The sequence below is a fragment of the Camelus dromedarius genome, chromosome 5, assembly GCF_036321535.1.
Source record: "Camelus dromedarius isolate mCamDro1 chromosome 5, mCamDro1.pat, whole genome shotgun sequence".
In the NCBI taxonomy this organism is placed as follows: Eukaryota; Metazoa; Chordata; class Mammalia; order Artiodactyla; family Camelidae; genus Camelus; species Camelus dromedarius.
The window spans coordinates 4,260,713-4,284,951 of record NC_087440.1 but is presented as its reverse complement, the minus strand read 5'-3'; the positions used below and the strand labels follow the sequence as shown (position 1 = coordinate 4,284,951).

At 46.2% G+C, this 24,239-nt stretch overlaps 1 protein-coding gene across 4 annotated transcripts in view; it reads right to left on the bottom strand.

The window, feature by feature from the left end:
* Positions 1-24,239, bottom strand: part of LOC135321264 (ubiquitin carboxyl-terminal hydrolase 3-like) — a 289,286-nt gene that overhangs the window by 49,842 nt on the left and 215,205 nt on the right. For 3 of the 4 annotated variants that reach the window (XM_064485505.1, XM_064485503.1, XM_064485506.1), the window contains one exon: positions 4,657-6,037. The exons of the other annotated variant lie outside the window; for it this stretch is intronic. The gene's annotated coding sequence lies outside the window, so the exon portion shown is untranslated. Of the gene's footprint in view, positions 1-4,656; positions 6,038-24,239 lie in introns of those variants that run through there. 4 annotated transcript variants of the gene reach the window in all.

The window sequence follows — 24,239 nt, the reverse complement described above, 5'->3', positions numbered from 1 at the left end:
TCAATGTAGCTTTCCATCCATTACTACAGTTACATCCACAGCCAGTCAGTACGCCTAACAGAAGACTGGGGTCACTGGGGAAATGACCCCACCAGCACTGCTTTCTCTTTCCCTCCCTTTTGCCTGCCTTCAGCACCTGCTCCGTTCCTCCTATTGTGTGAAACATGGCATGGTGGTCTCCTGGCATTCATACTGGAAATGCCCCTGCTCACCCTCCCAGCAAAATTCCTCAATCAAAACTTTTAAAACGTCAGAGAATAATGGCTTAGCAGGCAATCTACTTTCAAGCCATCTTCCAAAAGCTATTATTTCAGGGTTTCAGTGTTCCCTGCTTTTTCATTCACTGTCCTTGAGAAGTATATTTTCAAATAGATTTCTACTATTATAAACACACAGTCAAGTCAAAAGCCTGGAATAAATTCTGAAATGCAGAGAACTAAAGGTCACCACTGTTTCAGGCATTGCCCTCTCAACGCCAGGACTCAGGGGAAAGCAACCTAAAGTGATGAAGTAGAAAACATAGTAGAAAAAAGTTCACAAATCACAGGGTGATTTTTTATTTTAAAACTATTTATTCAAAAGAAAATTCATTACTCTTGTAACTGAAGCCTGTGACAATCACAGATGAGGCAAATGAATAAGACCAGCTGTAGCTTCTCTGTATTGAGAAAATGGAAACGTTCTGCACTCACAAACACATTGTGGATGACCGCCTTTGCCTTTTTTATCCCCTGAGAGCTGAGACATTGGAGCGATGAGGCACTTACTAATGAGGACCTGTATAATATTTGAAAGTTAGATCATTTCAATTCTGATGCTATATTCAATCCATGCCTTTGCAAATGTTTCTGGTGATAATTTAAGCAAACGAAAATGTAACTTGGATTCAAGTGATTTTTTTGTCCCTGTCTGCAAATAATTCCCCCCCCCAAAAAAAAGCAGATGAAATAGCATTGATTTTTAAACCTCAATTTTATTTGTCTCCTTAAAGATTCAAGTAATTCTCAGTAGATTTATTTATCAAAATCCAAATGGCTATTTATTGGGTCAAGATGGCAACGAATAGGGCAAGAAAGTCTATTAGCTCGGCTTATTTGACTGTTAATTAAAGATCTAAAACCGAATATCTATCACCAGAAGCTCTTAATGGTGCAAGGTCATTAGGTCATTCCTTTAGATTTCATGAAAAACTTTTTCTATTTGATAGAAAAACAATGGATACACATGCTATAATCCAGGTGTCGCTTTTTGTGTCCACGTACTGCATGGGGAGTCGTGTGAATGAGAGCGGTACTTGCATCAGCACCCAATATGAGCATAACTGTTTTAAACTTTCTGGTTCACTGGGCCGAATTTTTACTGATAGTATTAAAGTCGTTCTGGTCACATTTAATCTTCATATTCTGAATGTTGTTTCACACTTAAATAATTACTTCGTAATTAAATTGTAAAGTTCCTACACCAAAATGCATAAGGGTATGTATGGTGAAGGTAACTTTTATCAGTTTCATGCAAATAACTGCAATTTGGGACTACAAGGTCACTAAGAGTGAAGGGCAAAACGCTATTTGTAAAAGGTTCCATAGGGACAGTTCATTGATGCTAACTTACATATTGCAGTTTGACATCTAGATCTTAGAACATAGGCTTAAAAATCTGATTTTCATCAGCACAATAAATATAATAGTAACAATAACACAAGAAGAAACACAGCAACAACTAATAGACTGTTACCATCAGCAACTATTATCACCCCCACTTACAGATGAGAAATAAAACATAAAGTGGCTAAGCCTCTGTCCCCTCCCCAACCCCCAGCTGACTCCGTTGACTAAACAATAAAAGAACCTCAGAATATTCTGTCTTCTGTCCCCACCTTCCCTCTCTCTCCGTGATGGTGAGCTGGCTGGAAAGACGATGGTCTCCTGTTTCTATTCTAATGAGCATGAGAGACTCCTTTAAAGACGCATGCTTTTAAGTCACAGTTTTCAGTCTCATTTACCCTAGCTGTACTCATCTTCTCCTTTCACTGGAGAGAGATGCCACCCTTTGAAGGGTAAGTGGGAGCACCTCTAATTGCTTCCCATTTCACGGTAAAGGCTGAAGTACTTGCAATGGCCTCCAGAGGGCGCCCGCCTCGCTAACCTGCGATCCTCCCGGTTCCTCCTGTCTTGCTGGCTCAGGTCCAAGTACAGGATCAGCAGCCCCACCGGCTCCTGGACGCACCACATGCTGACCTGCCTCAGGATCTGTGCTTCCTGTATCTGAAAGTCTCTTCCTTTTGAGATCTATTTCCTCACTTCTTCGCCTCCTTCTGGTCTCTCCTTAATGGCACCCTAGCAGAGATGCCCTCCCAGAGATCGCTGTATCAGATAGGACCCTGCCCAGTTCCTCTTATCCTGCTTTATTTTCTCACAAGCATCTTCCATCCCTATTGAAGATGCATTTGTTGTTCTGCTTCCTGTTGTCTCCTCCGGCAGCGTGAAACTCACACCAGGAGCCGTGACTGGGTTTACCCCCGTTACACTTCCTGTGCAGAGAACACTGCCTCGTATGCAATGAACCCTCGAAAATACCTGAATGAAGAATGAGCTAAATATGGGAAAAATACATTCTTCTTCAATACCTCACCCTGCGTTTTAATCTAATCACCACTTTGGCAAATATGTGACCCACAGGAAAAAACAGGAAGATTAGAATACATTACATATCCTTTTGTTTGCTCCCTGACTTTCTCTAGAATCACTCCAAATTACTTTTGTCCACAGTCTATATATCAATGTTTCTTTATAACTAGCTATCTGATCACTAATATTTTGCTACAGTAGAAAGAAGACATTTTTAAAATAAATCATCATAAAAATATAACAAAATCATTTTCATGTTTTATAAGTATATTCGTTGGAGGAATCTTGATCATGTTTATTTTGGGAAAAATTTACATGATTCTAGGTTGCTTACATTTTCTCCTTATGATGTGCTCTTAAAAAAACGAAAAAGAAAAAGACAACTCAGATTGGTTTTTTTCCCCAGCTGGTTTGGCAGCTCGATTTTAACACTCCCTGGAGAGCTCTTAGACATTTGTGTGATTTAATGGCCCACTATTATTAAGCCAGAGATATTTTATTTTGTGTTGTGATTGCCATAATCATTGCATTAGCGTTTGAATAATAGGCAATGTCATTGAGAATGTATCAATGTATCTTTCAGTGAATTAATCTATACCCCTTTCTTATAACTGGCTTATTGATGCATGATAAATGCTATAATAACAAAAGCAAGTCATCAAACATCCTGATAGAGTTGCAGGGGGTGGGGTTATGGGTGCATGGAAATGGAGCTTGTTGAGAGACAGTTCAACATAGGAGAAATGGCATGGTGAGATGACAGAGGACATGGGATGGCGTGGTGTCACTAACGTGCAAGTTTGGCATGCTTGGAGTTGTGTTTCTGGTTAGCCTATGAAACAATAAAAATGAGTCATTACAACAGTCAAACCCTATAGGTCATGTATCATCTGGAATACAAGAGAGAGAAAGAATGTGAAAAACACAGAAACCATATTCCCCTGTAAATCATACCTCCCAGCGGTCTGTAAGGGTCCAAAACGTAGGTACCTAGGGCAGAAAAAAACCCTGATACACAGAAAGAAATATCAGAACCCCCCCTTGTAAGCAAATGTATCTAACTATAAGAAAATATGGAAATGCAACCTAAATTGTTTAATATTCTGATTGATGTAAGTATGTACTTTTTATATCTCCTTATATTGGTTTTGTTTTCTCCGTAACAGATCTTGCTCTGCTTTCCTTCTCTCCTTGAAGATGTGTTTGCAGGATAACTGTTTTATGGGTATGTTTCCCATGCTAGATTATACAGTCTTGAAAGACATGACAGTGAATGTGTCTTAATGCTATTTTTATTCCTAGGGCTAAGAACGTATCAGTCCACAATAAAAATTTACTGACTTCATGAGTATTTTGCACCAGAATCATTGCAACCACTCACCCTACTGAAAATGGTGCAGAGGTCATGATGGCTGTCTGCAGACTTACCTTCCACTCCAGTCCAGGCCATGCTGTGCAGCTCACAGAAGGCTTTGGGAAGACTGTGCCGACAGCAGCCACCACCCCCGTCACCAAATAGGATTTTCTTTGACACATTTCCTCCCTTTCCCCCTTATTCTCTCATTCCTGGTTCTGTGTCTACTGACAGGACAGGTTTCCTTCAAAGTTACTACAGTTCTCTTCTGCCACGGAGCATTTTAAGTCATCGTACCCTTTGTGGTTTGCTGTGTACTGCGGTGTGGCTGCTGGCCAGGCTGGGTGCGTCTCTGCCTTGGAGGGTGGATTCATGTGAAGGAAGAGTTGCTGACTTTAAAAGAAAGTCAAAGCAAGTACATCCTGCAGTTTTATAATTGGCAGTGTGTTTTATTTTATCATACCTTTATTCATTAATGTTTTTAAAGAACAGACTTTTATCCTGGGTTTTCTGTTGGGGACTAAAAGGGAGATGTGAGAGCTCTTGGACCAACGGGACCAGTGGGAGGTGTGCTGCACGTACAGGGCTAAGCATAAGGTAATGTGATAAGGCCACAGTAGAAGTAGGAGGAGCAGAGAAGAAAGTGGGGGTACAGGAAAATGTGTCACAGAGGACTTCAGTTTGAATGCATTTATTTACTTATTTACTGAAATATAGTCAGTTGGCAATGTGTCAGTTTGTGGCGCACAGCATAATGTTTCAGGCATACGTATACATACACATTTGTTTTCATTTTGTTTTTCATTATAGGTTACTACAAGATATTAAATATAGTTCCCTGTGCTCTACAGGAGAAACTTATTGTTTACCTACTTTATATATGGTAGTTAACATTTGCAAATCTCAGACTGCCAGCTTATCCCTTCCTACCCCCTTTCCGCCTGGTAACCATAAGTTGTTTTTTTTTTTTTTTTTTTTTACTATGTCTTTGAGTCTGAATGGGGTTTTGAAGGTAAAGGAGAAGTTGGAAAACTTTAACAAAAGCATTTGGGCAGAGGGAATAGTATATTCAAAAACACAAGAGTTGTGAAAGGCATAGCTTATTAGGAAAGCAACTGAGTGTGGTTATATCAGATACAAGAACTGCTCATCCAGAGAACAGGCATCAGAGAGTGCTGGGTTACTGCTGGGCTGCCCTTTCCAGATCGGGAAAGAGTCCTGATTCGTGCTTAAGTCTCAACTCACAATCACCACCACCTCACCCACAGAGTTTGAGAGGTCAGATGTAAAATGTAGTCACCGTCTGGATAAGCTGAGATGATGAGAGTGCACATTTCGCAGGGCAGGCCCTCTTCTCCCTCTCTGACCATAACTCAGGACAGCACAGAATGGTTCATAGGCTACACGAAGACATGGACTTCAGGATCTGGCACCTGTGATCAGGCCAGTACTTCACCAGTGGATCTTACCATCAAGGAGCTGCAGGGCACTTTCCTAGATGTGGCTTCCATGTCTCTCATGTGTCACCCAGGACCTGAACCCAGCTTGGGCTCAAACTCCACAGAAACAAAGACCCTCATTTCTCTGCCCCAAAGCAGTAGAAATTCCAGGAGTAAATGAAGTTCCCCTGACATCCACCAGTTTGTTTATTTGATGTTTTTTCTGGGTGGACGTTCCTCTATTTCTGGACACCAGCAAGTTTGGAGCACATTTTGGTTGGTAGAACAAATCACATTCAGAGGCCAAATTTAAAAGCAGTGCAGCCTTAGCACCTGGCAGCCGTGGGTCAGGCTGTCACAGGCTCTGGTGGCTTAATCCTGAAGAATATTTAGAATTGCTGTTTTCTCCAAGGAGCCCATTAAAAGCCCCTTGGGGTCATTGGGACCCTCTTACCACCCTCTTCAGTGCAGTTCTCAATGCTCAGAGCCATGCTTGTAGTTCAAGGGCCTGTTCACCTCAGAAATGGGCAGTTGAGAAGTGATGCTCTGGGCTTGCAGTTGGAAGTTTGAACTCCTTGGCATGTCTCCCTTGGACGGCATCCACTGACATCGTCCAGCTGAAATAGAGGAGGGGGAGGTCGCCTTGTGGCCCTCTGTGTCATCTGCGGCCCTCTGTGTCATCTGCAACCTGGCCTCCAGGTTGTTTGTGGCTGTTTTTAAAACTAGCCTTTCCCCTGGGATGAGAAATCAGGATTCTGTGATGGCGACTGTTAACCACAGTCCTCTCAGAAGCCTGAGGAGTTGGCCTCCACTTGTCTCCACTCTTCCTGACTGACCCGTTATGAGAACTTAGGTGGGAGCTGAGGGCCTGATGTAAAGCTGCAAACAGCCCATCATTTGGGGTCAGGCCCTTTCTGAGAAGTTACTTTCATAACAAGATACCATTTATAGTAAGTTTTGTGATTGTTTCTATGCAAATTATTTCTAAATAATGGCTATTAAGTTCATTACGTGGCAATAATGATATGCCTGCTATAATCTCGTATATTCATGGGCAGAATACAGACTCTGTGTGAGTGACCTCAAGATCCAAAGTGAGGGTTGAAATGGATGGCATTTTCTCAGGGAGCATCTGTTTAGACGGTGCTGGTCAAGCTGTCCTTTTCCTTCACCCGGGCAGCGCCTGGACAAGGTCATTAGGATAAGCTGGTAGTGGGGCTGGGCCAGAAGTCTGGAGATCAGAGTTTTAGCCCCCATGAGTGACCAGGGGCAGGCTGTGCACACTGTGGAGTGTCAAGTTTTCTGTGTGTAAAGTGAAAAAAAAAAAGGCCATTGTCCTAGGGATCAGGTTATTATTTTCCTGCAACTAAATGCCATATATTCAGAAGGTACTAAAACTCAATGACCTGTAAAGAGGAGTCATAAGGAAAGAGATTTCTTCAAAATGTAAGGATTTTCAGACAAATGACAATAAAATAATGAATTCTCTGGAATTTAAAAACCTAAATAAATGCTCGGTACTTATAACCTAAGATGATACACAAAGAATTTTCCATTCTTCATATATTTCTGATTGAAAAAGATTTCCTCACAAAAGATCCCAAAATAGCCAAAACAATCTTGAAAAAGAAGAACGGAGCTGGAGAAATCATGCTCCCTGACTTTAGACTATACTACAAAGCTACAGTAATCAAAGCAGAACGGTACTGGCACAAAAACAGACACATAGATCAGTGGAATAGGATAGAAAATCCAGAAATTAACCCACACATATATGGTCAATCTACAACAAAGAAGGCAAGAATATACAATGGAGAAAAGGCAGTCTCTTCAATAAGCGGTGCTGTGAAAACTGGACAACTGCCTGTAAAAGACTGAAATTAGAACATTCTCCAATACGATGTACAAAAATAAACTCAAAATGGATGAAAGACCTAAATATAAGACCAGATACTATAAAACTCCTAGGGGAAAACACAAGCAGAACACTCGTGGACATACATTACAGCAAAATATTTTTTGAACCAGCTCTTTGAGTACTGGAAATAAAAGCAAAAATAAACAAGTGGGATCTAATTAAACTTAAAATCTTTTCCACAGCTAAGGAAACCATCAACAACATGAAAAAACAACCTACAGAACGGGAGAAAATATTTGCAAATGTTACTGACAAGGGACTCATTTCCAAAACATACAAACAGCTCATACACCTTATATCAAAGAAACAAGCAACCCGATCCAAAAACGGGCAGAAGACCTAGACAAGCAATTCTCCAATGAAGACATACAAATGGCCAATAGGCACATGAAAAAAATGCTGAGTATCACTCATTGTAAGAGAAACGAAGAGCAAAAGTACAATGAGGTATCACCTCACAACAGTCAGAATAGGCATCATTGATAAGTCTACAAGTGATAGATGCCGAAGAGGGTGTGGAGAAAAAGCAACCCTCCCACACTGTTGGTGCGAGTGTAGATTGGTGCAGGGAGTGTAGATGGAGGTTCCTTTAAAAACTGAAAATAGACTTACTATGTGTTCCAGCAATCCCACTCCTGGGCATATATCCAGAGAAAAATATAATTCAAAAGACACCTGCACCCCAATGTTCATAGCAGCACTATTTACAATAGCCAAGACATGGAAACAACCCAAATGTTGTCCATCCATCCACCAACAGATGCCTGGATAAAGAAGCTGTGGTACATATATACAATGGAACACTACTCAGCCATGAAAAAGAATAAAATAATGCCTTTGCAGCAATATGGATGGACCTGAAGAATGTCATTCTAAGTGAATTGGACCGGAAAGAGAAAGAAAATGCCATATGACATCATTTATATGAGGAATCTAAATAATTAATAATAATAATAATAATAATAATGACACAAATGAACTAATTATTTATAACTAAGTTGATTGATTTCTTGAATATGTATAAGCACATTTGACTGTCCTTTATGATTGGATTACCACATTCTGCTGATTCTTATTTTGTGTTTGGTTTTATTCCTTCGATAGCTATGTATGACTCCCAGTGGTTCTTTCTCCCTCCCAGTGATGGGGCCACTGATGGCAGGACCCCCACACACACACCAGGGAGCCTCCAGGACTGGGGTCTTCCTTCCTTCATGTGGGTAGTGTCCTTCCCCTCCAACCCCATGGCTGCTGTCATCTGCAGAGACTGGGATCTTCCAACTGACATCTCATCCTAGTCTGGCTCCCCCTCCCCCCCCATGTACAGCCTGCCCTAGCCCTAACACTAACCCCTAACACCTAACCCCTACCCCAAGTCCTAACCCTAACCCAGCCCCTAATCCTTTTCCTAGCCTTAACCAGAACCTCAAACCTGAACGAGAACACAAACCCTAACCCTATACCAAACCATAACTTGACCCAACCGCTAACTCTAACCTTATCCTACTCCTGTTCCTCCTCCCCTCTAACCCTAACCCTTCTCCTCCTTCTCCCCTAACCCTAGCCCTAACCCCAAACCTATCCCTAAACTCTGGCTCTGGTCCTGACCCCTAACCTCTAAACCTCACCCTATCCCTACCCCTAGCCTTAACCCTAACTCCTACTCCTTCTCCCAAATCCTAACCTTAGCAATAAGCCTAACCCTAAAACCCTAACCCTAAAACTACCCCTACCCCAACTCCTAACCCGTCAACCCTCACCTGAAATCCTAACCCTAACCCCAAATCCCTAAACCTGATCCCGACCCCAACCCCAACACTAACATTAACCTTGAACACCAACCCCAATCCCAACCCTAACCCAGAGCCTGCTCCTGCAGGAGGTCCAGGACTGGGTCCAGTTCCACCAGCCCTGCAGGGAGACCCTGTGCTTGCTTCTTGGTATGAGGAGAGGGAGCCCCATCTTGGAGGTCCAGTTGGAAACTGGGCTTGGCCAGGGTCTGGGGGACAGTAACGGGGAGAGGGAGGAGAGCAGGAGAAGTGGGGCCGAGGGGAGAGGGGCCGAGGGATGTGGCCCCGCCCGGGGCCAGTGGTGGTTATGGTTGATTGCGGCCCCGATTGCTGGTGGGGTGGGGGCATTGGGGATGGAGACCTGGCAGAGCGGGCGGGGGGGGGCGGGCCCCTGCCCGGTCCCGCCCCCCAGCCCCACTGTCCAAGGGCTGTACAGCAGGAGACCCCGCCCCAGCATCCGTGTTGCGGGGGGGGGGGGGCGCGCACGCGCACGCGCACCTTGCAGACGCCGGAAACCGCCCAGAGCTTGTAGAAGCTGGGCGGGAGCCGGGTGCTCCTGGACCAGCTCCCGGAGGAGGAACGCGGCCTGGGGTCTGGGCCGCCGCGTGCCGTTGTCTCCGCTGCTGCCGCCAGGCGGCTAAGGGGGCGCTGGTGGGGGCACGCAGGTCGGGGGAGTCGGCGGGGGAGGCCTGGGCTGTGCTGTTGGGGAGGCGCACACGGAGGGGTGCGTGGGTGAGATCCAGACCACATGTCCTATTAGGACCCTGAAGCAGGTCCGGTCCCCCACCCTGGTTCGTGGTGCCCCACCCCCCACATTAGTAGTCTTTGCTGCCACTTATACCTGGGTTTGGGAAAGGGGGTGCAAATCCTGGAGGTGGGAGGTGGCTGGACAGCCAGGGAGCACCTCCCCCTGGCCCTCAGGTCATGGCCTTCCTGTGTAGGTGGACCAGCCTGGCCAGTGGAGGCCACCCCGGACCTTCTGCTTCACAGTTGACCTGCGGTACAATAACGGGTGAGGCCTGGGCCTTTGGGAGCTGGTCGCCCTGCCACAGAGATCAAAAGCTTTTCGCAAGTCTATCTTAGTCTCTTGAGGAATGTCCCTACTGTTTCCCACAATGGCTGCACCAAACTGCATTCCCACCAGCAGTGTAGGAGGGTTCCCTTTTCTCCGCAGTCTCTCCAGCATTTCTCCTTTGTGGACTTTTCAGTGAAGGTCTTTCTGACTGGTGTGAGGTGATATACTTCATTGCAGTTTGGATTTGCATTTCTCTGATAATTAGTGATACTGAGGAGTTTTTTCATAAGCCTATTGATCATTGGTATGTCTTCACTGGAGAAAAGCATGTTTAGTTCTGACCATTTTTGGATTAGTTCTGACCATTTTTGGATTGGGTTGATTTTTGGTTATTCAGTTGTATGGGCTGTTCATATATTTAGGAAATTAACCCCTCGTCGGTCTCATCTTTTGCGAATATTTTCTCCCATCTCGTAGGTTGTCCTTTTGTGTTGCTTATGGTTTCCTTTGATGTGCAGAAAGCTGATAAGTTCAGTTTGGTCCCATTTGTCTGTGTATTTGTGCCCTTATGTCTGTGTGCTGGGGTGGACTGCCCCAGGAGAGCATTGCTGACGTGTGTGTCCGATGTTTTGCCTGTGTTGTTCTTCTAAGAGGCGTGTAGTGTCTTGTCTTACGTTTAAGTCCTTCAGTGATTTTGAATTTATTTTTGTGCATGGTGTAAGGGAGTCTCCTAACTTCATTGATTTCCATGCAGCTGTCCAGTTTCCCCTGCGTCATTTGCTAAAGAGACTGTCTTTACTCCACTGTATGTTGTTCCTGCCTCCTTTGTCGAATATTAATTGACCAGAAGTTTGTGGGTTTTTTCTCTGGACTCTATATTCTGTTCCCTTGATCTGTATGTCTGTCCCCCCCCCCCCCCCCGCAACTTTTCCAGTTTTATTAGGTAGAATTATTACAGTGCGACTGCACATACACGTTATATTGCATGTAGATACGTATATGCAGTATACTGCACTTTTTTTTTTAGTTTACATAAATGTACTACTTAACCGTTTCTAAGAAGGGATTAGGTTTTTCAACTTACATAGTTATCAAAAGAATAAAGCCAACTACAAAATAAGAATCAGCAGAATGCGGTAACATGATCATAAAGGATGGTCAGATGTACTTACACATATTGATGAAATCAAAATGAAAATTAGTCCATTTGTGGCCTCATTATTATTGTTATTATTGTTTTGATTGCTCATATAAATGATGTCATATGGCATTTTTCTTTCTCTCTCCGGCCCACTTCACTTAGAATGACAATCTTCAGGTCCATCCATGTTGCTGCAAGTGGCATTATTTTATTCTTGTTTTATGGCTGAGTAGTGTTCCATTGTATGTATATATGTACCCCAGTTTCTTTATCTAGGCATCTGTTGATGGACATTTGGGTTGTTTCCGTGTCTTGGCTGTCGTAAATAGTGCTGCTGTGAGCATTGGGGTGCATGTGTCTTTTTTAATTTTATTTTTCTCTGGACATGTTCCCAGGAGTGGGATTGCTGGAGCACATCTTAGGTCTATTTTCATTGTTTTAAGGAACCTCCATAGTGTCCTGCATCATGGCTGCACCCATCTGCACTCCCACCCACAATGTTGAAGGGTTGCCTTTTCTCCACACCCCCTCTTCAGCATCTGTCACTTGTAGACTTCTCAGTGATGGCCATCCTGGCTGGTGTAAGGTGATATCGCATTGTAGTTTTGATCTGCATTTCTCTGACAATGAGCGATGCTGAGCATTTTTTTCTTGTGCCCTAATGGCCATTTGAATGTTTTCTGTGGGGAATGGTTTGTTTAGGTCTTCTGCCCATTTTTGTATCAGGTTGCTTGTTTCTTTGTTATTAAGGTGTATGAGCTGTTTGTATATTAGTCTCCTGTCAGTCACATCATTTGCAAAGGTTTTCTCCCATTCCGTAGGTTGTCTGTTCGTTTCCTGGATGGTATCCTTAGTTGTTCAAAAGCCTTTGACTGTAATTCGATCCCACTTGTTTATTTTTGCTTTTATTTCCAATAGTCCAGGAGCTGGTTCAAAAATACATTGCATTAATGTATGTCCGTGAGTGTTGAGCCTGTGTTTTTCCCTAGGAGTTTCATAGCATCTGGTCTTACATTGAGGTCTTTAATCCATTTTGAGTTTATTTTTGTACATGGAGTTGGAGAATGTCTGTTATAGGTAGCTGTCCAGTTTTCCCAGCACCACTTATTGAAGAGACTGTCTTTCCTCCACTGTGTATTCTTGCCTCCTTCGTCATGGGTTAATTGACCATACGTGTGTGAGTTTATTTCTGGACCTTCTATCCTGTTCCATTGATCCTGTATGTCTGTTTTTGTACCAATACCACGCTGTCTTGATGACTGTAGCTCTATAGTATTGTCTGAAGTCTGGGAGAGTTATTCCTCCAGCCTCTTTCTTTCTCTTCAGTAATGCTTTGGCGATTCTAGGTCTTTGATGGTTCCATATAAATTTTATGACGACTTGTTCTAGTTCTGTGAAATATGTCCTGGGTAATTTGATAGGGATTGCATTAAATGTGTAGATTGCCTTGGGCAGTGTGACCATTTTAACAATATTGATTCTTCCAATCCAAGAGCATGGGATACATTCCATTTTTTAAAGTCTTCTTTAATTTCCTTCATCAATGGTTTATAGTTTTCTGTGTATAATTCTTTCACCTCCTTGGTTAGATTTATTCCTAGGTATTTTATTACTTTGGGTGCTCTTTTAAAGGGGATTGTTTCTTTACTTTTTTTCTGTTGATTCATCCTTAGTGTAAAGGAATACAACTGATTTTTGAATGTTAATCTTGTAACCTGCTACCTTGCTGAATCCTGGGCATATATCCAGAAGGAACCCTACTTCAGGATGACACCTGCACCCCAATGTTCATAGCAGTATTATTTACAATAGCCAAGACATGGAAACAGCCTAAATGTCAATCAACAGATGACTGGATAAAGGAGATGTGGTATATTTATACAGTGGAATACTAGTCAGCCATAAAAACTGACAACGTAATGCCATTTGCAGCAACATGGATGTTCCTGGAGAATGTCATTCTAAGTGAAGTTAGCCAGAAAGAGAAAGAAAAATACCATATGAGATCGCTCATACGTGGAATCTAAAAAAAAAAAAAAAAAAAAAAAAGCATAAATACAAAACAGAAATAGACTCACAGACATAGAATACAAACTTGTGGTTGCCAAGGGGGCGGGGGGTGGGAAGAGATAGACTGGAATTTCAAAATTGTAGAATAGGCAAACAAGATTATACTGTATAGCCCAGGGAAATTTATACAAGATCTTATGGTAGCTCACAGAGAAAAAAATGTGAGAATGAATATATATATGTTCATGTATAACTGAAAAATTGTGCTCTACACTGGAATTTGACACAACATTGTAAAATGATTATAAATCAATAAAAAATGTTTAAAACTAAATAAATAAATAACACCTCAGTAGAACTGTTTAAAGTTAGTAAGGGCAGAATGGGATTGGGGATGGATTCAGGCAGGGTCAAGACCCAGGCTCAGGGGCCAGTGTCAGGTGGGGGTCAGCAACCTTGACACTGGGCACAGGGGCATGGCTCCCCGAAGGCCCAGGCCAGCCTGTGGCCCTCCTCTGGCTGCTGCTGCTGCTGCCTCCAACAGCCACCCTGGAGCTGCGGGGGTCCTCCGCCAGGGCCTCGGTGGCTCCCGGCTGGGCCGCAGGCGCGGGGCGGCCTGAGGACAGCCGCGCTCTGACCCCTGACGTGCAGCCGTTGGCTCCAGGAGCCGCAGTGCGGGGCTGGGTCGGGTTACACAAGAGGGCCTCAGGGGGGTGCGGCTGTGACCGGGGCCTGGGGGCCTCGTCTTCTCTCACCCTTCCCTCAAGCCAGGCAGCCCAGAGACCACCTCAACACAGGTGGGTCACAGGCCCCCACTGTGGGGCCTCTGGATGGGAACCGCCCCAGTACCTTTGTGGGGCTGTGGACTGGGCAGGTAGCAGGGTCTGGCCCTGAGGCTGGGAGGCTGGCTGGAGGGAAGCACCGGGACTGCTGAATAAGTGGCCCTTAGTGTGGGGCCCAGGGGTCTCACTTCTCTCCGTGAGGCCCTGGGAGCACAGGCCCTAGACCAAGATGGCCACTCTCAGGGGGCCTGGGCAAACCCTGCCCTCCCAAGTGTGGGTCCTAGAGCCAGGGCTGTCTTCATTAGCCCACTCCCTCTTTAGAAATGGAGGATCCTGAGTCAGAGAGGGGAAGTGACTTTCCTCAGGTCACACAGCACCACAGAGCTCTGCCTGTTTACCTATTTCCCTGAGATACTGGGATGACGTGGAGGGGGCACAAGCCCTTAGCAACCATGATCATGGGCAAGTAATATTGGCAGCTTCTGAAGCCTGCAGTTCTTGGATCTGCGGAGCAGGCCCTGAGGAGTGCTAAGTGAGGGAGGTAATGGCTGTGACGGCCCAGCCCTTGGCAGGCTCACTCAGGGATGTCTGTCACCCTGGAGATGCTTCTGTCACCTGCTGTGGCTGCCTTTGGTCCCTCTGCCCTGCCCACCCAGACCAGAGCCCTCATCCCCACAGGGCTTGCTCGGTTGTGCTCTGCTGTCCAGTTCTCAGTGGCACCCTGTCATTTTGGTTGGCCTCTGGATGCCTGGCCTTGGTTTTTTTCCGTCTCTGAAGTGGACGGGGCCTCCCTGGCAGTGGCACCTGGGGCACTACCAGTGTCTCTGTCACAAGAGGCAGGGACGTCTCCACTGTGTGTGGGAAACCCAAGGTAAGGTGATAGGGAAGATCTACGGTGGCTGGGATGCGGCTGCAGGCCAGTGGCTGTGGCAAGCCAGCCTGCTGTACCAGGGCATGCATGTCTGTGGCGCCACCCTCATCAACTCCCACTGGCTGGTTTCTGCTGCCCACGGCTTTCTCAAGTTGACTCTTCCTTCCTCAGGTGCCGGCAGAGGCGCTGGCTAGGGAGGGGGGTGCAGGGGAAAGGGAGAAAAGGGGTGATGGGCATCCCACAGCAGTCCTCTGGGCTTTTCTCTGGGGCAGTCTGTGGCCTTCAAACCCATGTCATCCCTGCCTTTGACCTGTGTACCCTCCACCTGGACTGTCCTCCTCGCTCACCTGTCTGAGCCTCCTCATGCTCTGCCCTCAGCCCTTGAACCTGTCCCCTAACACAGATGTGCCCCAGGAGAGTGGCAGTGTTGGGCCTGGCTGCCATGTGGTGTGGACCAACCTCAGACCAGAGCTTTTTCTCAGTGTCCCCACATTCCTGGGTGTCAGACTCTGGTCAGGAACTGGAACCGTGTGTATGGCCAGCAGCTGGGCCATTCTGCTTACTTGTGCAAAACCGAGTTCCCAGGAGGAGCTGTGGTCACTGGTGTGAGCGGGGGGACCCCTGCTGCCAGGCTGCGTAGGCGGGAGGTGGGGCTCCCTGGGAGAATGACATGACTGTGGAGGAGTCTAACTCACTGCCCCTCCTGGGCCTGGCCCAGTACCCAGCTTCTGAACACGAGGAGGGGTCTCCAGGGAGCAGGGGCGTCACAGCCCAGGGCCAGGGGCTGGAGCTTTGAGAACCCAGTGTCCTGTCGGCACCTACTCTGTGCCACGCTGTATGCATGCCCCTCTGTGGCATCAGGGGTGGTAAGACCCCACCTCACCGTTGTCTCCATCCTGTCAGAAGAGAAAGCCCAACGTGGGTGAGGAGAGCAGACCACATGGTGAGGGGGCAGGTCAGGAGAAGCTCCATGCTCCAGTGGGCGTGGAGAGGGAGGGGCTTGCAGGAGAGGGGCAGGGGGAGGGTGTCCGGGTGGATGAGCGAAGCATGCAAGGTCACAGAGGTGGGAAGTTTCACCACCTGTATTCAGGGAACAAGGCAAGGTTCCATTTCCTGCGCTCATGTTCTCATTTAACAATCTTGTGAGTGCTTATAACTGAATGGACGAGCAGTCCTCAGGCAGGAAGATGCTTAAAGAAAAGAGGGGTAGGGAAAGGTGTGGGGCCAGAGGTGGGCTGCAGGGAGCCTTGGGAAGGGTCAAGTTAGAGCTGGGACTGAGCCAGGACTCCTCCTGTGCACAATCACAAGGCCTTCATTTGATGGCCCCCCACCCTGCCACCCAGCACTAGGATTCAGTGCGCCTCCAATTCCTGGGTGTGATGGAGAAGCCATATGCTGACTTTGTAAGTAGCGTATCAATTAGCCTCAAGAAAGAAGGGCTCCTGACCACTAGAAATGGGGAGACAAAAGCTGCCTGGCATCATGGCGGGTAGAGGGGTCCAGAGGGGTGTGGGCAGTTAGATGAGGATGCAGGGAGAGAGCTGGCCCACACTCAGATATGATGATGACCACGCACCCTTCCTCCTCCAGAAAATCTCACGTCCTGGAGAACTCCGGGTTTTGTTAGGAAGCACCCAGCTGTACCAGCACACCAGGCACACCCAGAAGATACCTGTGAGCCGGATTACCGTGTACCCAGACTTTGATAAATTTCATCCCTTTGGGAATGACATAGCCATGTTGCAACTGCTCTTTCCTGTGAACTTCACCTCCTACATCATCCCCGCCTGCCTCCCAGCTCCTGGCATGCAGCTGCCCAGTAACTCATCCTGCTGGGTAACTGGCTGGGGGATGCTCAGTGAGGAAAGTAAGGGGGCACGGGAGAGCCCGGAGGGCGGATGAGGGTGGGGAGGAGGACAGAGGGGTCCCCAGGCGAAGTGGCCGCTGGACCTTGGCTCGCCGTGCCTCGTTTCCAGAGGACCGGACTAGTCTAGTTCTAGTTCTGAAAGTGTGTGATCCTAAAGCTTCAGTGCTCCCTGAGTGCAGATCTCCGCAAGTCTGGGAATCTGACTTTTTGACTCAAGAATTGGGTTCTTGGAGTCTTTCTGAGGCTTGACTCCAAGATTTTAATCAACCATGGATGTCAGATGACTTGATTCAACTCAGAAGTCATGGTTGGGGCCTGACTGTAAAGGCAACAGGGAGCTGTGGTGTTAGGGGCTGTCTATTTTAGCTCATGTGATCCAGTAAAACTCCTCAGAGGAAAAGCTGAGTTGTTCATGTAAAGGAACGAGTCCTGCCAAGATGAGCAAGTTGTGCCCAGGAGAGCAGGGAGAGCAAGCAGGGGCCGGGAGCCCAGCCATGGCGGCCGGCGGCCCAAGGTGGGGGTGACTGCTGCACATTCACAGCAGGAAGGAGGCTGGTGGCTGGGCAGGCACGAGGGAGGGACGCAGCAGGAGATAAGCACAGAGGATGGAGGCCGTTATGCAGAGCCGAGGTAGGGCGTCTGGGCTTTCTTTTGAAGCATTAAGTGAGAAGGCACTGAGGCTAGTGAGCAGGGGACTGGCACGACCCCTGCTCTGAAGCACACATTCAGCTGTGTGGAGACTAAAGCAGAGCACACAGGGTTGAGCTGGAGACCGGTCTGGAGGTGCAGGCAAGAAATGATGGGCTCCAGGACCCGGGTGCAGCAGCAGAGCACCTGCCAGGGGCCAGGCCCTGGGCACAGGCTGGGACATTAAACCAGCAGGACAGGGTCCCTGCCCTCAAGGAGAAATCTGTGTGTGTATATCTGCGGGTGTGAGCCTGATGTGTTGTGCTGTTGGGGCAGCTGTCCCTTCTCAGCCTGGACAGCACCTTGTCCTGGACCACTAGGGCCACCCTGGGCGCAAGTGTCCATGTGTTGTAGATTTCAATCCACGGCTTTCCTGGGGGTCAGTCAGGAGCTTCCTGAAGTGTGATTCCAGCGCCTGCCTGCATGACTGTGACTGCAGAGGGAGACTGGTGTTTGGACTTTCAAAGACGCCACACACTCATGAGCCCGGCCTTGCTACCTGTTGCTACCTGGTCTTCTCAGCACTGGCCCAGCCGCCCACACTGACTCCCCTCTCTTTTCTAGGGTGATTCTGGGGGACCCCTTGTCTGTAACCTCACCGAGGCCTGGGTTCTGGTGGGGCTGGCCAGCTTGGGCTTGGACTGCCGACATCCCATCTACCCCAGCGTCTTCACCAATGTCTCCTACTTCATTGACTGGATAGATGAGATCCAGAGGCTCACACCTCTCCCTGATGCCATGTCTGCGCCTCCTCAGACCCAGTTTCCACACCAGCCTCTGCAAGCTGCTGGCTCGCAGGGGCCCGGCACAGGCTTTGTGCCCCCACAGACCTGACCCCTGCTGCTGTTCCTGCTCCAGGCCCCGCAGCAGGCCCTGCGGTGACCCGCCAAGCCCCTCTGCTCCTTCCCTCTTTCTCAGACCCCAGTCTCCTTGCTGAAATTTTCCACCTCTCCCCTCCCCCAGCCCCATAAGCTTTCAGTGGATCCTTCTTGGCTTTCCAGTCCAACAGCTGTCACTCCCCAAACCAAGCCTGAAAAATCGAATAAAAACAAATGACTTATCCTGCTCCTGTCTTTGGGCCCTGCTGCCCCTCCTGACCCTCAGCACTCACCCCTTCCCTTGAGGTCTGTTGTCTGGCTCCCTGGACAAAGAAACAAGACCTGGCAGAATGTCCCAGGAGAAAGACAGGGGTAAGGATGCTGAAGGAGTCCAGCTGGGGAGGGAGAAGGATGTGTTCACTTGCAGACTCCACTCCTGCTATGGGAATGCACAGGCCTTCAGAGGAAGTGTATCAGTCAGCTCCAGCCACCATAACAAATACCACGGGCAATGTGGCTTAAACAACAGGAATATATCATCTCATAGTTCCAGATAGAGCCCAGAAGTCTGAGATTAAGGTGCAGGCAGGGATGATTCCCCCTGAGGCCTCTCTCCTTGGCTTATAGACAGTCATCTTCTCCCTGTGTCCTCACATCATCTTCCCTCTGTGCATATCTGTGTCCAAATTTCCCCCTTTTACAAGGACACCAGTCATAATGGATTAGGGCCCACCCAAGCGACCTCATTTTAACTCAGTTATCTCTTTAAAAGCTCTACTCCAAATAAAATCACATTCTGAAGTACTGGGGGTTAGGACTTCTGTATATGAATTTTGGGGACACAATTCAGCCCATAACAGGAAGTTGGACATTTTGCCATGTGACAATAGTGCAGAGGAGTAACAGCTTTCTCACAGTAAAGAAACATTACCCCTGGTGTTTAGCAAAGGTAGGAACAACTTGCTGTGGAGGTAGAGGGAGCTTCCCAGGGTGCAGGACCACTGAGCTGGACTGGAGTGCGTGACCCGGCCCGTGAGGAAGAGGGCTCCACCCTGCAGCGCAGAGGGCTCTTGAATGGAAGGGGTCTAGGAGACGGCGTGGGAACAGACAGCGGAGGCCCGAGGCCAGGCTGTGAGCTGGGGTTCAGGCTGGCAGTCCTCAGACCTCTGCTCCTAGAGTTGACTCCTAGCACCTTCCTCACCTGCCCTCATGGCCCTGCTCTCCCCTGTCTGAAGGGGCCCAACTCACTGCCCACCTTCCTAGCTCCCAGCCCCACCTGACCCTTCTCCCTTCTGTCCAAGGACCCAAGTCAGCCTCCCCCAAGTTGTCCACACACCTCCAGGAGTTGAAGCCTCATTTCTCCTTTTCTGCTTAGCTGACTCAGGATTTAGCAACCCGGCAATAAGCCTGGAAACAATGTTCTCATTCTCCCTGCCCATCTGCCTGACACACAGTGCTTGTGCAGCCAGGAGGATCCCAGGTGAACACCTGTATGGCAATAAAAAAAAAAACCGGACAACTTGGAAGAAATGGACAAGTTTCTAGAAACAAACTGTCCACCAAAACTGAACCAAGGAGATATAGAGCATTTGAACAGACCGATCACTAGAAGTAAAATAGAATCAACAGTAAAACACCTCCCTGCAAACAAAAGTCCAGGACCAGATGGCTTCACTGGGGAATTTTACCAAACATACCAAGAAAAGCTCATACCAGTCCTTCCCAAACTCTTCCATAAGGTTGAAAAGGAGGGAATGCTTCCAAGCTCATTCTGTGAAGCCACCATCACCCTGATACCAAAGCCAGACCAAGACGCTACCTAAAAAGAAAGCTATAGGCCAATATCATTGATGTACATAGATGCAGAAATCCTCAACGAAACATTAGCAAACAGAATCCAACAACACATAAAGAAGGTCATACACCATGATCAAGTTGGGTGCATCCCTGGGACACAAGGATAGTTCAACATACGCGAATCAATCAATGTGATACACCACAGAGAAAGGACAAAAATCACATGAGCACCTCAATAGGTGCAGAAAAGCCATTTGATAAAATTGAACACCCATTTATGATAAAAAACTAACCAAAGTGGGTATAGAGGGAACATATCTCAACATAATGAAAGCTATTCATGACAAACCTACTGCCAGCATAACACTCAATGGTGAAAAGCTGAACGCCTTCCCACTAAAATCTGGAGGAAGACAAGGATGCTCACTCTCACCACTTCTATTCAATATAGTATTGCAAGTCCTGGCCACAGCAATTAGACAACAACAAAAAAAGAAATAAAAGGGATCCAAATAGGAAGAGATGGGTAAAATTGTCATTATATGCAGATGACATGATACTATATAGAGAAAACCCTCAAGGCTCCACACAAAAACTACTAGAGCTGATGAAAGAATTCAGCAAGGCAGCAGGATACAAGAGTGACGTGCAGAAATCAGTGACACTTCTTTACACTAACAATGAAATATCAGAAAAGGAAAGTAAAGAAACAATCCCTTTTAGAATTGCATTCAAAAAAATAAAATATTTAGCAATAAATCTGACCAAGGAAGTGAAAGACATATGTGGAGAAGTACAAAACATTGACTAAGGAAATTAAATATGACCCAAACAAATGGAAAGACATCCCATGTTCTTAGATTCGAAGAATTAATATTGTTAAGATGGCCATACTACACAAAGCAATCTACAGTTTTAATCCCATTCATATTAAATTACCCAGGACACTTTTCACAGAACTAGAATAAATTATCCTAAAATTTAAATGGAATCACAAAAGACCCAGAGTTGCCAAAGCAATACTGAAGAAAAAGAATAAAGCTGTAGGAATAACTCGCAGACTTCAGACACTCCTATAGAGCTACAGTCATCAAAACAGCATGGTATTGGTACAAAACCAGACATATGGATCAATGGAACAGAAGAGAGAGCCCAGAAATAAATCCACGAACTTTTGGTCAATTAATCTTTGACAAACGAGTCAAATACATACAGTGGAGTAAAGACAGTCTCTTCAGCAAATGGTGTTGGGAAAACTGGACAGCTGTATGTACATCAATGAAGTTAGAACACTCCCCTACACCATACACAAAAATAAATTCAAAATAGCTTAAAGAGTTAAACATAAGACAAGACACTATAAACCTCTTAGAAGAAAACATAGGCAAAACATTCTCTGACACACATCTCAGCAGTGTTCTCCTTGGGCAATCTACCCAGGCAGTAGAAAAACAAAGCAAAAATGAACAAATGGGACCTGATTAAACTTATTAGCTTTCACACAGCAAAGGAAACCATAAGCAAAACAAAAAGACAACCTACGGAATGGGAGAAACTATTTGCAGAACATGAGACTGACAAGGGCGTAATCTCCAGAATATATAAACAGGTCATACAACTTAATAAGAAAAAAACAAACAGCCCAATCCAAAAATGGGCAGAAGACCTAAACAAGCAATTCTCCAATGAAAACATACAAATAGCCAATAGGCACATGAAAAAAATGCTCAACATCATTAATTATTAGAGAAATGCAAATCAAAGCTACAATGAGATACCACCTCACACTAGTCAGAAGGACTGTTATTCAGGAGGACACAAAGGATAAATGCTGGAGAGGCTGCGGAGAAAAGGGAACCCTCCTATGCTGTTGGCGGAATGTCATTTGCTGTAGCTGTTATGGAAAACAGTATGGAGATTCCTCAAAAGACTAAAAATAGACTTTCCCTATGATCCAGAAATCCCACTTTGGGGCATATATCCAGAGGGAACCTTAATTCAAAAAGATACATTCACCCCAATGTTCATAGCAGCACTATTTACAATAGTTAAGACATGGAAACAAACAAAATGTCAACTGACAGATGACTGGATAAAGAAGAGGTGGTATGTTTACACAATGGAATACTACTGAGCCATAAAAAAGGACAAAATAATGCCATTTGCAGCAAGAGGGATGGACCTGGAGAATGTCATTCTAAGTGAAACAAGCCAGAAAGAGAAAGAAAAATACCATATGACATCACTTATGTGTGGAATCTTTAAAAAAGAAAAAGACAAATGAACTTATTTGCAAAACAGAAACAGACTCTCAGACATAGAGGACAAACTTGTGGTTATCGTGGGGGAGGGGGGTGGGAAGGGATTAACTGGGAACTAGAGATTTGCAGATACTAACTGACAGGGAAATACGGTAAGGCAGCTAAAAGCCAGACAAAACTTCTAAACAGCTGACTTACGTGTGAGAAAGTACCTAATATGGTAAAAATCTGAATCCCCCTAAAATTCATCTATAAATTTAATGAAACACAAATTTAAAAAGTCTAACAGGCTGATGACAGTTCCGAGATGGGGATGAGGTTATTCGAATCAATTTTCCCAATGAAGACAAACACGGGAAAACATCAGGTTTCAGGATTAAAAAAAAAGAAAAAAAAAGATATCAAGTTAAAAGTACTGGAGACCCAAAAGAATAGCAAGGAACGTCCAGGCCATTTGAGGGATGAACGCCAGGACTCCCAGGAGTGAGCAGAATACGGGAGCCACCACGTCATGTATGTCCCAAACCGCTTACAGCTATTACAACCCAGGCTCTGTTCCCAGGGTCCAGGGCCACAGGGATGGAAAAGTCAGGGCCCAGAGCCTGATCAGGGAGGCTGGAGGAGACCCCCCACCACGCAGGTGGGGCTTCACAGGACACTGTTCTAAGGCGAAGGCAGACCAGATCTCCATCCTCATCACCACAAAGGGCCACATGAGAGGCTGCGTGGTGCTGAAGAGAGCAAGAGAGGGAGGGGGGAAAACAGAGAGAAACTCCCTGCCACTGCGAAGTTCTGCTCACCAGTGTCACAGAACCTGGATGCTCGTGGACCCTGCAGAACAGAATGTGATCTGAGGGATCCACCGGCACTGCCCTGGGGCAAATTGCACAACAGACGCAAACCTCTGGGTCGGGGGACGGTGGGGGATGGGCGGACACATTCATCCCACATCGGAGCCTGTGAGTAATTTTTCACAGGGAACGGCCAGCAAGCAGATATTCAGACACAAAAAGGAAAAGACAAGAACAAGAACGAATACAAACAGTAAGGGAGTAGGAAAACTCCCATGCTTCTGAAACTGCACGACCAGATACGTATTTTAAAGCAACGACATTTACCATAAGTAAGTGAGGAACATGAATACATTCTCAGGGGACAGAAAACGAGGGACAGTGAGATGCCAGGTTTCACAACGAACCAAACAGAACTTTTAGGAAGGGAAAACACAATAACCAAAATGAAAAGGCTGACAGCTGTATCTGGCAGCTGACCGAACACAGCAAAACAAAGCGTAAGTAACTGGAAAATGGATCTGAATTATTATCCAAAACGCAGCATAAAGAGAAGGAAAAACAGCGAGTAGGTCTAACCTAAATTCGATCAGAGTATGAGAAGACAGGAAAGAAGGAATGAGCAGAGACAGTATTTCAGGAGACAACGGCTGGCTATTTCCAAGGCAGCGAAGGGTATCAATTCACATATTAGGAGTGCCAGTAAGCTAGGAGCCAGATTAACAAAATGAAAACCCACACCTTGGTAAGTAAAATGAGCGCCAGGAAGCCAGACACGAAGGGAAAAAGTTGTTAAACAACTAGGCAAAAAAAAAAAAAAAAAAAAAAAGATTATTTTCAAAGGAACAGAAGCTAGACCAGAGCCAACTTCCCTGGCATGGAAGGAGCCAGAACAGAGCAGGACATCCTCACAGCGCTGAAAGAAAATAAATGCCAGCCTGGAAGGCTGCAGCCCGTGGACGTACTCTTCAAGACTGAAGGCAAAAACATGAGGAAGAGGATAAAGCTGCATTTATTTCTCTCAACACGTATCAAGTTCAATTCCAAACAGATTGAGATCTAGGAGTAAAA